This window comes from Natator depressus, chromosome 1 (assembly GCF_965152275.1).
Source record: "Natator depressus isolate rNatDep1 chromosome 1, rNatDep2.hap1, whole genome shotgun sequence".
In the NCBI taxonomy this organism is placed as follows: Eukaryota; Metazoa; Chordata; order Testudines; family Cheloniidae; genus Natator; species Natator depressus.
This window is the reverse complement of record NC_134234.1, coordinates 144,919,187-144,934,042: the sequence shown is the minus strand read 5'-3', so window position 1 is coordinate 144,934,042 and position 14,856 is coordinate 144,919,187. Positions and strand designations below refer to the sequence as shown.

Genomic DNA, 14,856 nt, shown 5'->3' with positions numbered 1-14,856 from the left:
TTTCCTGCACTCTGACATTGTCTGCCTCCACGCATTCGTCTGTGCTCTGTCAGTGTGGGAGGACAGCATGAGCTCAGAGAAGATTTCATTGTGAGTGCGTTTTTTTCACCTTCTAATCTTTACTAGCCTCTGGGAAGGAGAAGATCCTGTGATCCTTGAAAAACATGCAGCTGGTGGAGAAAATAAAAGGGACAGTGGTATTTAAAAAGACACATTTTTTAGAACAATGGGTACACTCTTTCACAGTAAACCTTGCTGTTAACATTACATACATAGCACATGTGCTTTCATTACAAGGTCACATTTTGCCTCCCCACACCACGTGGCTAGCCCCTCACCCCTCACCGCTCCCCTTGGCTAACAGCAGGGAACATTTCAGCCACAGGCAAACAGCCCAGCAGGAGCAGGCACCCCTGAATGTCCCCTTAAGAAAAGCACCCTATTTCAACCAGGTGACAATGAATGATATCACTCTCCTGAGGATAACACAGAGAGATAAAGAACGGATGTTGTTTGAACGCCAGCAAACATACACTGCAATGCTTTGTTCTACAATGATTCCCGACTACGTGCTACTGGCCTGGAGTGGTAAAGTGTCTTACCGTGGTGGACGGAATAAGGCTGCCCTCCCCAGAAACCTTTTGCAAAGTCTTTGGGAATACATCCAGGAGAGCTTTATGGAGATGTCCCTGGAGGATTTCCACTCCATCCCCAGACACTTTAACAGACTTTTCCAGTAGCTGTACTGGCCATGAATGCCAGGGCAAATTAATCATTAAACACGCTTGCTTTTAAACCATGTAAACTATTTAAAAAGATACACTCACCAGAGGTCCTTTCTCCGCCTGACGGGTCCGGGAGGCAGCCTTGGGTGGGTTCGGGGGGTACTGGCTCCAGGTCCAGGGTGAGAAACAATTCCTGGCTGTCGGGAAAACCGGTTACTCCACTTCCTTGCTGTGAGCTATCTTCCTCATCCCCAAAACCTGCTTCTGTGTTGCCTCCATCTCCATTGAAGGAGTCAAACAACACGGTTGGGGTAGTGGTGGCTGAACCCCCTAAAATGGCATGCAGCTCATCATAGAAGCGGCATGTTTCGGGCTCTGACCCGGAGCAGCCATTTGCCTCTCTGGTTTTCTTGTAGGCTTGCCTCAGCTCCTTAAGTTTCACACAGTACTGCTTCGGGTCCCTGTTATGGCCTCTATCCTTCATGCCCTGGGAGATTTTGACAAATGTTTTGGCTTTTCGAAAACTGGAACGGAGTTCTGATAGCACGGATTCCTCTCCCCATACAACGATCAGATCCCGTACCTCCCATTTGGTCCATGCTGGAGCTCTTTTGTGATTCTGGGACTCCATCATGGTCACCTCTGCTGATGAGCTCTGCACTCACCTGCAGCTTGCCAGGCTGGTCAAACAAGAAATGAAATTCAAAAGTTCGCGGGCCTTTTCCTGTCTACCTGGCCAGTGCATCTGAGTTGAGAGTGCTGTCCAGAGCAGTCACAATGGAGCACTCTGGGATAGCTCCCAGAGGCCAATACCGTCTAATTTCGTCCACAGTACCCCAAATTCGACCAGGCAAGGCCGATTTATGTCGGGGTGGAGTAAGGAAATCGATTTTAAGAGCCCTTTAAGTCGAAAAAAAGGGCTTCATCGTGTGGATGGGTGCAGGGTTAAATCGAATTAACTCTGCTAAATTCGACCTCAACTCTGAGTGTAGACCAGGGCTTAGTTAGCATTCATTTTGTGGTCTATACTCTGTAAGAGTGCTGGAAGATCAAGAATAGTGCTGGGCAGTTGTGCACACACGCTGACTAGACTGGGAATTTGACAACTCTCCCTTCCTTAGTAGAGCAGATAGGCACATTTCAAGGCTGACATGAAAATTTGCAGATGCTCCCTACTGGCATTGGGTTGCTGTGAACACTCCTAGCGGGATCTCAAGGTGCTGATGATACTCCCTTGCTCTGACTGGCTTGCCATGGACACTCCCAAGCCAGGCAGACAGTTTGTACATGCACTCTGCTCGGGTACACAGTTTACAGGGAGCACTGGGAAAAATAAGGGAGACAAAACACACAACCTGGCACCCTTGAATCGGACAGAAGTGAGGTAGCCCTTCCCACTGTAATTCAGGCACTGAATATCATGCTCCTGTGTTTATCGTATTGGAATCTTCCCATACAGCAAGAGCGGTCTCAAATTGGGGAACCAGTAATAGGGACAACCCGAAGCAGAGGCCACATTTGAAAATGCTGGCCTGGATATCTGTGCCTCAGTCTTAGCATTCTATAAAGTGGGGGTAGTTATAATATCTGATTCTCTGTTGTGAGGTTTCATTCATTAATGGCTGAAAGACTTTAAGATACTTGAGTTGAAGGTGCTCTAGAAGTGCAAAGCATTATTATTCACTACTTCAAAAAAATAGGAAAGGTCCTTAAAGATTCTTTTACTGAAGTTGAAAACTTCTTGAGAGTCAGATGACCTTGAAATACAAGACAGAGGAGCAATATGTTACACACAAAGTCATCTTAGCCTTAAAAAAATTAAGTTAATGATCTCATCTGCTACCTTCAAAATTTATAATCACCTGTGAGCTCCCAAACCAGCCATTCTAACTGCAGCTCCCTAGAGGCGAGAAAGTGTTCTCATTAGAGCTACAGCCAGAGCAGGAAACTGTCAGAGTGGACGAGTCGCTTCAGAAGCTTAGGGTGACTGCAAACCAAGAAGACAGAACTGAAAATTATTTAAATGTATCTTTGCTTCCCACTGGCTCTAAGGATTGCAGCCTAATCTGAAACTTTGCAATGCACATTGTAGTTAGCACTGTATGGCCTTTTTAATCTGCAAAGTTATGAGCAAACTATTGTTTCATATTTATAATGCTGGTGTACAGTAAGTATTATCCATAATTTAGAGATAGAGGAATGGAGGCACGGAGAAGCTAAGTGTATTGCTCAAGACAACACAGTAAGTCAGTGGCAGATTCAAAGGAGTTTCTCACAGCATCCGCACAGAAACCACTAGACATTGTTGCCTTCTCTAATATCAACAGAGCTGGTTTTAGTTATACTGCGATGAGCTAATTCCATCAGCAATACCACCAGTATTTATTGCCCAGTTTATCCTGCTTTCCGAATCTACTATCAGTGGCAATCCCATTAAAATACACAAGAGTCTTACCAGAACCTATAAACTATTCCCAAGCCTTATCTACTCGCTCCAAATACATTTACTGTATTTATTTGTATGAATTACTTTTCTTGTAATACAACTGTTTGTTCACTTTTCCTGTTAAGCAGAAATGTTTACTTGGTAAAGCTACAAGGAAAGAAAAACCTCACATGTATCACAGGGAAAAGGTTAACAAGAGGTTACAAGCATGAGTGGTAAAGAGTAGTCACCTCAAAGTGAAGGGGTAAGGAACATACAGGGTAAATAAATGGATGGCCAACCTTCTTAAGGTTAGCAATCTTGGCGCATTTTTCATTTTAATACCTACACAACTGCAGCATTTTCTCTACTCATAAAGTCAAAGACTCATTTTAGATTCAGTTAAGTAATATAAACAAGCCCAATAACATTTCATGCAAGAGTCTTCTATTCCCTCAGGGAAAAAGTAAATACATAAAATAGAGAGTGGCTGAGTGTAGTAGTGTAAACATAGAACTGGGACCCTGGACCCTGAGTTCTAATTCAAGCAGCAAGAAGGACTCCCATTAAAGCCTCGAGCAAATCACTTGGGGCCAGATTTTGAAAGGTATTCATAAAGATTTGGATGGGCACTTAGTGGGAATTTCAAAAGTACCCAGGTGCATAACTCCCACTGAAAATCTTTAGAGGCTTAAATATTTTTACCAATCTGGCCCTTAGACACTAGTTCTGTAACTTGTTCCACACAGGCAACCTCCTTATAGTACTGTAATACAGACTTACCGGGAAAGAGTTCAGGACAACTTCATAGACCTGCCTCCCCAAGGATCCACCTTCATAAATGATATTTTAAGAGTAGCTGTGCTCTGAAAAGCAGGTATGACCATAGTATTATGAAGGTCCAGGACTGATTTCTTGAACAAGCATGCTCAATTTACTTGTAAAATTACAATTCTTATTTTCCTCTCAATTCAACTGACGCATCAGAGACAAACATGGCTTTTTCCTTCTCCTACCTCTTCCCCTGCAATAAATGTTCCATAGGCCAAATTATGCCTTCATTTACACCTTTGCAACCCCATTGTCTTCCAATTATGCCCCCAGTGACAGCTGCATAACCCCATTACCTTCAAATTATGGTGTTAGAAGCACCTACGTAACCCCCACTGATTTCAGCAAAATTGGACAGGTGCCACTGATTAGAATTTAGTCCAATTATTTTGATTATTTCTATCAAGAAATAGAATCCCCATCTCACTCCTATTCAGCTCTGTAGGTCTAACAAGAGTAAAAAGCAGTGGGTCTCAAATCCTCAGAGAGTTTCAGTGGGAGTTAGGTGCCTAAATACATTTGGGGATCTGTGCCTAAAATCTTATTTTGTCACTGAAGTCAGCAGGTATTACTTTGATTACATGTGTCATAAAAATAAAGGGAAGGGTAACCACCTTTCTGTATACAGTGCTATAAAATCCCTCCTGGCCAGCGGCAGAACCCTTTCACCTGTAAAGGTTAAGAAGCTAAGATAACCTCGCTGGCACCTGAAAAAAATGACCAATGAGGAGGCAAGACACTTTCAAAGCTGGAGTGGCGGGGGGGAACAAAGGGTCTGTCTGTCTGTGTGATGCTTTTGCCAGGAACAGATCAGGAATGCAGTCTCAGAAACTTCTGTAAAGTTAGTAAGTAAGAAACGTGTTAGATTTCCTTTTGTTTAATGGCTGGTAAAATAAGCTGTGCTGGGTGGAATGTATATTCCTGTTTTTGTGTCGTTTTGTAACTTAAGGTATTGCCTAGAGGGATTCTCTATGTTTTGAATCTGATTACCCTGTAAGGTATTTACCATCCTGATTTTACAGAGGTGATTCTTTTACTTTTTCTTTAATTAAAATTCTTTTTTTAAGAACCGGATTGTTTTTTTCATTGTTCTTAAGATCCAAGGATTTGGGTCTGTGTTCACCTGTACAAATTGGTGAGGATTTTTATCAAGCCTTCCCCAGAAAAGGGGGTGTAGGGCTTGGGGGGATATTTTGGGGGAAGACGTCTCCAAGTGGGCTCTTTCCCTGTTCTTTGTTTAACATGCTTGGTGGTGGCAGCATAGGGTTCAAGGACAAGGCAAAATTTGTACCTTGGGGAAGTTTTTAACCTAAGCTGGTAAGAATAAGCTTGGGGGGTTTTCATGCAGGTCCCCACATCTGTACCGTAGAGTTCAGAGTGGGGAAGGAACCTTGACAACATGCAAGGAATAGGTTTATTGCATTTCAAGGTACAACTATATTTTAAGAGTTTGATTTAATCAGACAAGAGAACAGGAATTCCAAAATAGTAGCTGGCACTTCATCCATACCCCTCACTATGGTGCTCCCTTCTTGCCCGTTTATTTTATTCATACAACGTCAGGTGATGAGGGCACATGAGCAGCCTTCATTGTGAATTTCCAGGGTGAGTTAGACTACTAATAATGAAAAAAAAACATACTTCTGTGTGAAAAGGGGATACCACCCGTACAGACTAAACATAATTGCATTTCAAATGTGGGTTTGGTGTGGCCCACACAGAAAATTAGATAATAGAAAAAAGCCAGAAAGTCAAAGTGAAGTCAGGCAAAGATAAATTGCTTGTGCCTGATTCTGTAGTGTGCATGTAAGGAAGAGATGAAGAGGCCCATAAGAATACCTTAAGTGGCATTCCTTCTGCTGTATTTATTCTGCACTAGGGCAATTTTAACCTAAGTAAATAAGGTACAGTTTATGCTTCCCTAAAAGCAATATGCATCTTCTGAGGCCATATCTGGAGTGTCATTCCTATCCTCTAATAGGAGTATGGCTGGCAGTAAGGGTGACTCTTCCTGTCAGTTCTTAAATTAACTGTGGCCTTGGGATCATGGTAAGTCCTCTTCTTCCCACTACCAAGCCTCTAAGCAGTTAGAAATCAGGGGGCATGGCTGGCCTTTTCTGAGATGGCAATGGCCATGATGCTTCTGAATTGAGTAAGGGCTTCAGAAGAATAAAATGCAAAAAACAGTAATATAAATTCATAGGCAGGATCATCTCCCTCAGGATCTGGGGGCAGGGGAAGCCCTCCATACACAGAGCTCTCTCTTTAGACACAGAAGTAACACCTCCATAACATCATCATCCACATCCTGGACTCTGTGGAGAACCTCCACAGACAGATAAAGGCACATCGGGAGAGTCTTGAGGAGAATCCACCTAAAATTTAATGCAGCTTCAGGCTGTATCAGCTTCTATGTAGTGTGTGCCCCATCTGTGCTTGAAGCCGCCTTCCCTCTCTCTCCCCTTCTGCTGCCCCTCCTCTCCCTTTCAGGAGGTGTTCCATAGGGATCCATCATCAGTTGCTTTTTTATTTTAAATAGAAAAGGAGTCGAGGCTGGAGGGTTAGTCTGGTTTTTAAGTAGGCTGTCTTTTGTCATATTTAAATCCGATCCTTGCTGTTATTTAAATATTTGTTTAAACTTATTTTCACCCTCCCCCAATTTTAATTAATTAAATTAAATTTAATTAATTAAAACTTATAAAACAGATTTACCCAAGAGATTAGATCTGAGCCATTTCATTCTATTTAAAATCAAGAAAGCCTCAGATAAGTCCTTGAAACCCCTTCTAGACTGTTGCATAAATCTGGATTTAGTCAGTTTTTTAAAATGCTAATTATTTGCCAAAGAGACCGAAACAACTTTTACAAAGCTATGATGTTTTACTGGATAAAAACATAAACAGTTTGTGAGGTTTTAAAAAAGGGTATTATGTACCTAATAGATTGAAACCGCTCCTTACCACATGCTCAGATCTATTGTGTAAATATGTATTTAGGCTGCTTTCCTTTTTCTAAAAACTGCAGTTCATTTGTTCAGAAGCTATGAATATTTCTTCTTGAGCCATTGTAATCTATTGGCTAAATTCATTTTCATTGTTTATTGCAAGTAATTTTATGGATTGCTCAAAAGTGTATTTTCTATAAACATAATCAACACAAATCAAAGGATTCTCCAGTTAATGTTACATTACACTTCAAGCTCACCTCAACTCTCATGCCATGCAACATTTGCTTCATAATACGCAAACATACTCATATTGCTCAGCTTCACAACTAACGTCCCACATATAGCCACCCACATTGCACAACTTGAATACTTCTAAATTGCACGCAAACACAACAGCTTAAGTAGGTCCTCAGCAGGCAAAAATATCGCGCTGGCAGACATACTTTCCCAGTAGAAGGATGTAATGTATTGATGCAATGTATTGATAAAATAATATCAGATTCTAATTAAGCTTGTGCACTTAAGTGACTCCTATTTTGGAGCTGGTTGACGCCAAAAAGTTTAGAGAAGATATCATTCAACAGCTTTATAACCCGAGGACTTGTTTTCAGAAGGCAATTTGTTTGCTCCCTTAGCAGCACAGGATGTGTCGCCAGAAAAGGACACATCCACAGATTTGCCAGTCCATGGCAATGTTCAGTGTATACCCAAAGAAACTATCCCACTAGGGACAATTTGTTATGAGAGGCAACTAGAGGAGGTATCTTCCATAGAACAACATGTGCATCTTCTTTCATGGAAATTCCTCCTCTAGTGTCTTCTCATATCTCATATCAGAATCATTCTCTTATCTTGTACAGCTTGGTATTAGGTAGTACTACAACTTGTTAGGTACAGAATGACAATTTCCACTGAATGGAATCTGTGTGTGGGATCAATTTACCTGCTCTTAAAGGAAGAACCCTGCTTAATCTCCTATTGGAAAATGAAGCACCTGCAAGACCTATGGCGAAATGGCTTGAAGTTACGGATTTTCCAACCACATCTTTTGCCATCACTTCTACACTGTGATTCTACCTAGTCTATTTAGATGTTAATATCAGTTAGCACTGCAGTGGTTTGTACTTACCATTTATTAGCCTTTATATATGTTAGGCATAGTGTACACCAGACTAATAGGTGTTATGCGTACAGTATTAATATGATTGATATATATATATATATATGTGCTGGAAAGTTAACTGAATGTATTATGCTCTTCCTACAATTCTGTTAACCCGTGTCAAGTATCCCATAGCACTTGGCAAAGCTGAAGTCAGCTTTGGCATTAGAAAATAGGAAGCCAGTCAAAAACAAGATACATGAGTCATGTGTACTAGCACAGGTTAGGATGTTATCTCTGTGCCCAACTGACTTTAAATGAGGTATCCAAAATAATTTTTTTTAAAAAGGTATAACTTCGTAGAAGAAAAACAAAGTAAAAGGCTGATTGGTCATCTTTAGTCTTGGGTGACATAACAAGCACTTTCTAACTTGTGAAGACCTGTACTATAAATACAAGTGGTTTGGGGGGCGTGTTCTGGAAGCAAACCTAGTGTGTCAGTTGAATGGTGCAAGGGCTTCTCAGAGGGGTGAGATGTGTGACTCCTTTTTGTATATTGCTTTGTTTTAGTTAATAAACTTGGCAAAGCTTGGTCATTTGGTCTCTTTAACATTTTAAATATACAACTGCAAGAATTAGTCAAGCAATTGATTAATAATACATTCATTCTGTTTTTTGACAGGGACATTTGATTACAGAGCCCTGTAAAACTCACCTACCTGTGTGCATTCCACGGTATGGCAAACTTTTCCCAACTCACCGCCAGCCTCTCTGGACTGATGCTCCTGGTCCCCCTGTTTCAGTTTGGCCAGAGAGTGGGTCCTCCTGGCAACTTCCCATTGTTTTCTTCATGTTCTCAGCATCACAGTTGTTTGTGACTAATAATTTTTTTTCTTTTTTGCTTGTCAAAATAATACATCCGTACCGCTTCTGGTGCAAATAAATGGCACTCTGACATCTAGGAGCACTGTAATTTCTACTCAGGTAATGTTAAGTTTCTCTCTGCTCCAATGGCAGCCATTTTGTCAGTTTGCATAAAATATACCTGAGCATTTTATTTTTGGAATTGTGAATGCAACAGCATGAATGGCATGCAAGTATCCTTAAACAATTAGCATATAGGCTTACAAGCAAGTGTCACAGCGTCCCAAGGTGATGCTCTGGAACTACTCCATATGAAGCCAGTCAGCACTCTGGAGGAGCCTCCTCTCTGTGAGCAGACTGTCCCCGGGGCAAGAAGCTTACACAGCTTCAACCTTCCTGGGGCTGACCTCGGAGCATTCAGCATCCCCTTCAACACCGTGCACTTCCCACAGCGAGTCCGCACAGGTGGGGCTCCTGGGGAAGCCAGAGGGCCCTGAGCCCCAACTCCGCAGTCAGACATGACTCTCAGCCAGTCAGTAAAACAGAAAGTTTATTAGACGACAGGAACATGGTCTAAAACAGAGCTGGTAGGTACAGAGAACAGGACCCCTCAATCAGGTCCATCTTGGGGGCAGGGAGTCCAGAGGTCCATCTGGGCCTACCTCCATTTCCCCAGCCAGCTCCAAACTGAAACTCTCCAGCCCCTTCTCTCACCTTTGTCTCTTTCCCGGGCCAGGAGGTCACCTGATCTCTTTGTTCTCCAGCACCTTCAGTCGGCACCTTTGCAGGGGAGGGGCCCAGGCCGTCAGTTGCCAAGAGACAGGGTGTTGGCCGTTCTCTGTGTAGACGCCATCACACTAGTCCTGTCAGGCTCTGCAACAGTCACACACCCTTATCCGCCCACCTAGATACTTAATAAATGCATAGGGGAAACTGAGGCACCCATACAGTATTCAGAGAAAGCATAAAGAACATTCCCACTTCATCACATCTCTCCCACCTTCAAGACCAAACTGAGCGGGGTCACTTTAGCCAGTGACCTGGGGAAGTTTGAACCCACCAATGTTCCCATGGATGCCCCAGCATCTCTTCCATTCCTTGGTGGGAGTTACACCAGGCCCTTCCAGTTTCACGCCCTCCCTTAGGTCGGGTGTGCTTGATGGCACTCGCAGGCAGCATGCGGGAAGGTTTATGTGGCCTGTGCCCTTTTGCCACCCCAAAACCCCTGGGGTTTAAACTGAAATCTGGTCTTCTCCCAGCTCTCCAGTCTGGAAGGCTGTGATTCGGGCTCTCTTGGTTAAAAGCCCCCATCTTGACGTTGGCCACCCTCTGACCAAGTGTCTCTGTTACCAGCAGCTCGGCATCAGCCCCTTTCATTTGAGGCCGCCAAGTCGGGGAAGAGTGGTCAGTATACACCGCAAAACGCCACTGAAATAGATATGTCTGCAGCTTTTTAAGGGCCTGCACCACGGCCAGGCATTTTTTCTCTGTGGCTGCATAGTTCTGCTCCTGGGGCAGCAGCTTCTTGCTCCGGTACCCGATGGGGTGTCTCTCCCCCTTAGCATCAGCCTGCATCAGCACTGTGCCCAGCCCTGTGTCTAGGGTGTCGGTGAACACTGTAAAAGGCTTGGCAAAGTCTGGGTTTACCAGATTTACCGGGCCCTGGATTAGAGCCTCCTTCAGTGCACAGAGAGCCCTCTGGTACTGCTCGGTCCAGACCATCTCGTCTGGTGTACCCTTCTTACATAGGCAGCTAGGGAGCTAAAGTGGGGTACAAACCTCCGGTTGTACCCCGCTAGCCCGATAAAGGCCTGGACCTGTTCCTTGGTCTGGGGAACGGACCAAGCTCTGATCGCCTCCACCTTGGCCAGCTCTGGGCTTGGGCAGCCGTTCCCCACCTTGTGGCCCAGGTACAACACCTCTGCCATTCCCATCAGTAACCAATCCACCCGGCGCTGGGAGATGGCCGATGCCCACTTGAGGTCGAAAGACAGGACCAGGAACTTACAGAGCCCCAAGGGGTGGTGAAGGCAGATTTTAACCTGGCATCTGGGCCCAAAGGCACCTGCCAGTCGCCCTTGGTGAGATCCATAGTACAGAGCTAATGAGCCTCCTCCAGCTTGTCTAGAATCTCACCAGGCTTAGGCATGGGGTAAGCATTGGACATGGTGATATCCTTAAGCTTTCGATAGTCCCCACAGAATTGGATCGACTCATCTCCCTTGGGGACCGGCCTCACTGATGAGGCCCATGGGCTGTTGAATGGCTGGATCACTTCTAAAGCCAGCATGTCCTTGACCTTTCCCTCAGGTTCTGGGCTGTTTTCCCAGGGACACCTGATGGGAGGATTGGCTCCCATCTCAGGGAAGAGATCCACCAGGGGGTCTTCCCTCTTCTCCTCCCAACCGTCCCTTACCAGGTCCAGGGTTCCCCCTACTCTCCTCCCATACAGCAGCTCAAAAGGGAAGAACCCTGTGGATTCCTGGGGCACTTCCCCGTACCACAGGTGGGGCAGATACTTGTCCCAGTCCTGCGGATGCTGATTCATAAAAGTTCTCAGCATCATCCTCAAAATCCCATAAAATCTCTCCACCAGCCCGTTGGATTGAGGGTGATATGCAGAGATCCCACATTTCTCCCACAAGCCCCGGAGCAGGGCTGACATGAAATTGTACCCCTGGTCTGTAAGAACCTCACTGGGGACCCCTGCTCTGCTGAAGATGGTCAGCAGCATGTCTGCTATGTTGTCTGCCTCGGTGGAGGACAGACCCACTGCCTCTGGGTAGCGGGTGGTGAAATCCATCACCAACAGGATTTGGCCATTCTCTGTGTAGATGCCATCACACTGGCCATGTTAGGCTCTGCAACAGTCACACACCCTTATCCCCCTACCTAGATACTTAAGAAATGCATAGGGGAAACTGAGGCACCCAAACAGTATTCAGAGAAAGCATAAAGAACTTTCCCACTTCGTCACAGCAAGTATGAAAATAGGCTCTTGAAAATGCTTGTGAACATCACCTATGTTTCAAATGCAGGTAAATCACTGAACGCATAAGATGGCAAACCTGAAATTAAACAATTATAACTTCATTAAAGACAGAGTTAAATAATCTATGCACACTGCAATGGCATCTGAAACACAACAACTTTGTTTAACAAACAAAACTCCTTGATGGGAAAACTACAAAGGGGAGCTCCATGCGCATGAAATAGAGGGAAACTCCATAAGCTTACCAATGTTACCCTTGTACTGGCCAACATTCATATAAAACATAAGGAAATAAATTACTGGAAATTATGAACTGTGGTAGGGAAGGCTGAGGGATGCAGAAATAAGGTTCTGGTCTCTTGGGTTGCAGGGTGCTGGTCTATGGCATGTGTGTCATGGGGTGCTGAGGAGGATAACTGTGCTATGGATAAATGGTAATGAAAGGAGGCAGGAAGAGCAGATGCCTTTATGGTTGTTTTAAGCATTGCATTTAAAAAAGGAAGTTGGAGTTGTTTAGAGGGCAGAAATACATAAATACATTCACATAGGATGAAAGTGGCCTAGCCAAATTTACTTAGTACAATCAGAAGATCGCCATCCTTAAATGGATAAAACAGATGTAAGGTGGAGGGCAATCAAGACAGTCCTTGCCTGCAGTCACATATATGCCTTGCCATGCCACACTGAATATTTGGATTTGTTAATTCTGTCACCTGCGCATTCAGGTTTTAGGGCTTCGAAGGTGTACACACAGATGTGTGCACAGAGGCCACTTTTTGAATATATGCTCAAGTCCTAGAGTGCAGCATGGCCTCTCTACACTGCATCACCAATGAATACTACTTCTGTAAATTGTTCACCACTGAAGCATCTGCTCTATGTGGGGAAGGTGGTTTGTCCTCTGGCATGGGGCTGGCATTCACGTTCCTATGTAACAATACCCTACTGCTGCCATGGGGCTCATGGCAGGGGGTTCTGTGGCAGACTTAAGTTGCCAATTTGCCTGAGGCGTCAGTTGATCAGGCTAAGGGCACAGGATCATTAGGGGAGGAGTTGAAGGAGCACACCAAGTGGCTACATTTTAAAGCTTTATTTATAAAATAACAGCGGTGAGTGCTGGGTCCACCCCCACATCACTCAGAGGAAGGAAGGAAGCGTTAGTGCCCAAGCCCTAACCCACTTTCATACTCACACACACACAACCCAAGGCTGGCCAAGCCTGGGTGTAACGGAAGAAGAGGAGGAGGAAGGGTAGACGAGAGTTCTGTCCTGTGCACAGGCCATCCAGGGTCCGCTGTTAATCTCCAACTTGCTTCAGCTCTCGGGAGGGTTTTAAGTCCTGGGTTCTTCTGGGCGGCGTTTCATCTGGGGACCTCTGTCCCCTGTGCTCTTTGTACCAGTCCAAAATGGCTTTCCGCAGCTTCCTCAGCTTTCCCAAAACACACCGGCTTCAGGGACACAAGACTGTTGTCTTCCCACTCGCTGGCCTTCGCTGTCTCACTAGTTTTCGCAGCCCCTGCAGTTCTGTTCAGCTGAATCCTCCTTTCTCACAGCTGGTCGGGGTTGGAATCCAGGCCCCTGTCTTTCTTGGCAGGCAGCCGAGAGTTGGTTGTGTGCTGTGGCCTTGGGCTGGAATCAGCGTCTTATCTTCGGACCTAGCTGGAGCATCGAGTTAACCCATTCCTTCCTCCCCCTTCAGCCTCTCGCAACCTGCAAAGGAATCTTTCGCTCCACACTCAGACCTTCAACCCCTCCCAATATCCTTTTCCATGCATATGCATATATAGGCATTAGCAATAAACAATGTTGGTGCTTACCCAAGGGACCCCAAGGGGGAAATTTTACTGTGACTGGGATGTTCCCATTGGGCAATTTTACTGTGACAGTTCCCTACATCTTGCTCTTATGCCCCACTGAGGCCATTAGCAGCTGGTTCCATGCTTGGGATTGGCCTATCACAGGCTGAAGTCAGGCCTGGCTGAACAAAAAGGGCATCTCTAAATTCTCTTTGTACAGTCAGGGAGCAAAAGAATTAAAACAAGAATTCCAGGACATCTGAATATGGTACCTGGCCAGCCTCCAGAGGGTTCAGGAGAAACAGCAACAGTTATCCTCCAATAAAGGCATGCAAATTTCATTGCCTACACATGAAAGTGTTAGAGCCTATCAACTATAGGCTACACTTATCACTGTGTTTGGAAGGTATTATTTCAATCATCTTACATTTGTCCACACATGATAGTATTCAGTGTGTGTGCATTCAGGTAATTCAGTATCTCCCTTGCTAAAGAGTTTATACCACTGACTACATTTATCACTGTGTTTAGAAGGTCTTATTTCAATCATCTTACATTTATCCACACATGATAGTATTCAGTGTGTGTGCATTCAGGCAATTACAAACGCAAAGTTGTGTACCATGTGGTGGCTACGTTGAGGCGCTTTTGAACAGTTGTCTCTCAGTTTTTAGGTGGAGTACACATAACGTGGATACTTGGATGCATTTCATTGCTAGTCATTTAGTAGCAGCCTCAGGCACTACAGACATATTGAAAATTTAGCTCAGCATAACAGGGAGAAAACATGCATTTGAGCAAAGGAATGTTAGCAATCATTGCAACCGGAAGAGAATTTTAGACCGTTGGCTAGCTATCTATGTGTATTGAAGATTAGGTTAGTATTGTGTGAGCTGATGATCATAAATTGAGATGACTTTAAGGACTTCAACCTCCTCTGCATTCCTTATAGTAGAGTTAGATGCTAATATTTGGAAAGAGAAGCATATGTTGCTCTCTAAAGACAGTTCTCTCACTTTTTTCAATTTCTTCTTCTTTTCAGGTATTTTACACCATTTAGCTGCCAAACTCATCTGGATGTGCATGATTTTGAAAAGGTTTAACTTACAATAATGTAATTTATACATCAGTACTCATCTCAGGTGTGTGTGTCTCTGAAATTCCAAGGGATAGA

General features: G+C 44.3%; 1 long non-coding RNA gene across 1 annotated transcript; it reads right to left on the bottom strand.

Moving 5' to 3' along the window:
* Positions 1-3,960: 3,960 nt before the first annotated feature.
* LOC141983250 (uncharacterized) lies at positions 3,961-13,183 on the bottom strand. Its single transcript, XR_012638326.1, has 3 exons — positions 13,079-13,183; positions 9,609-9,805; positions 3,961-4,016 (listed from the first exon to the last, which is right to left on the bottom strand). It is a non-coding gene; the product is annotated as an uncharacterized LOC141983250 (long non-coding RNA).
* Between the last annotated feature and the right edge of the window lie 1,673 nt (positions 13,184-14,856).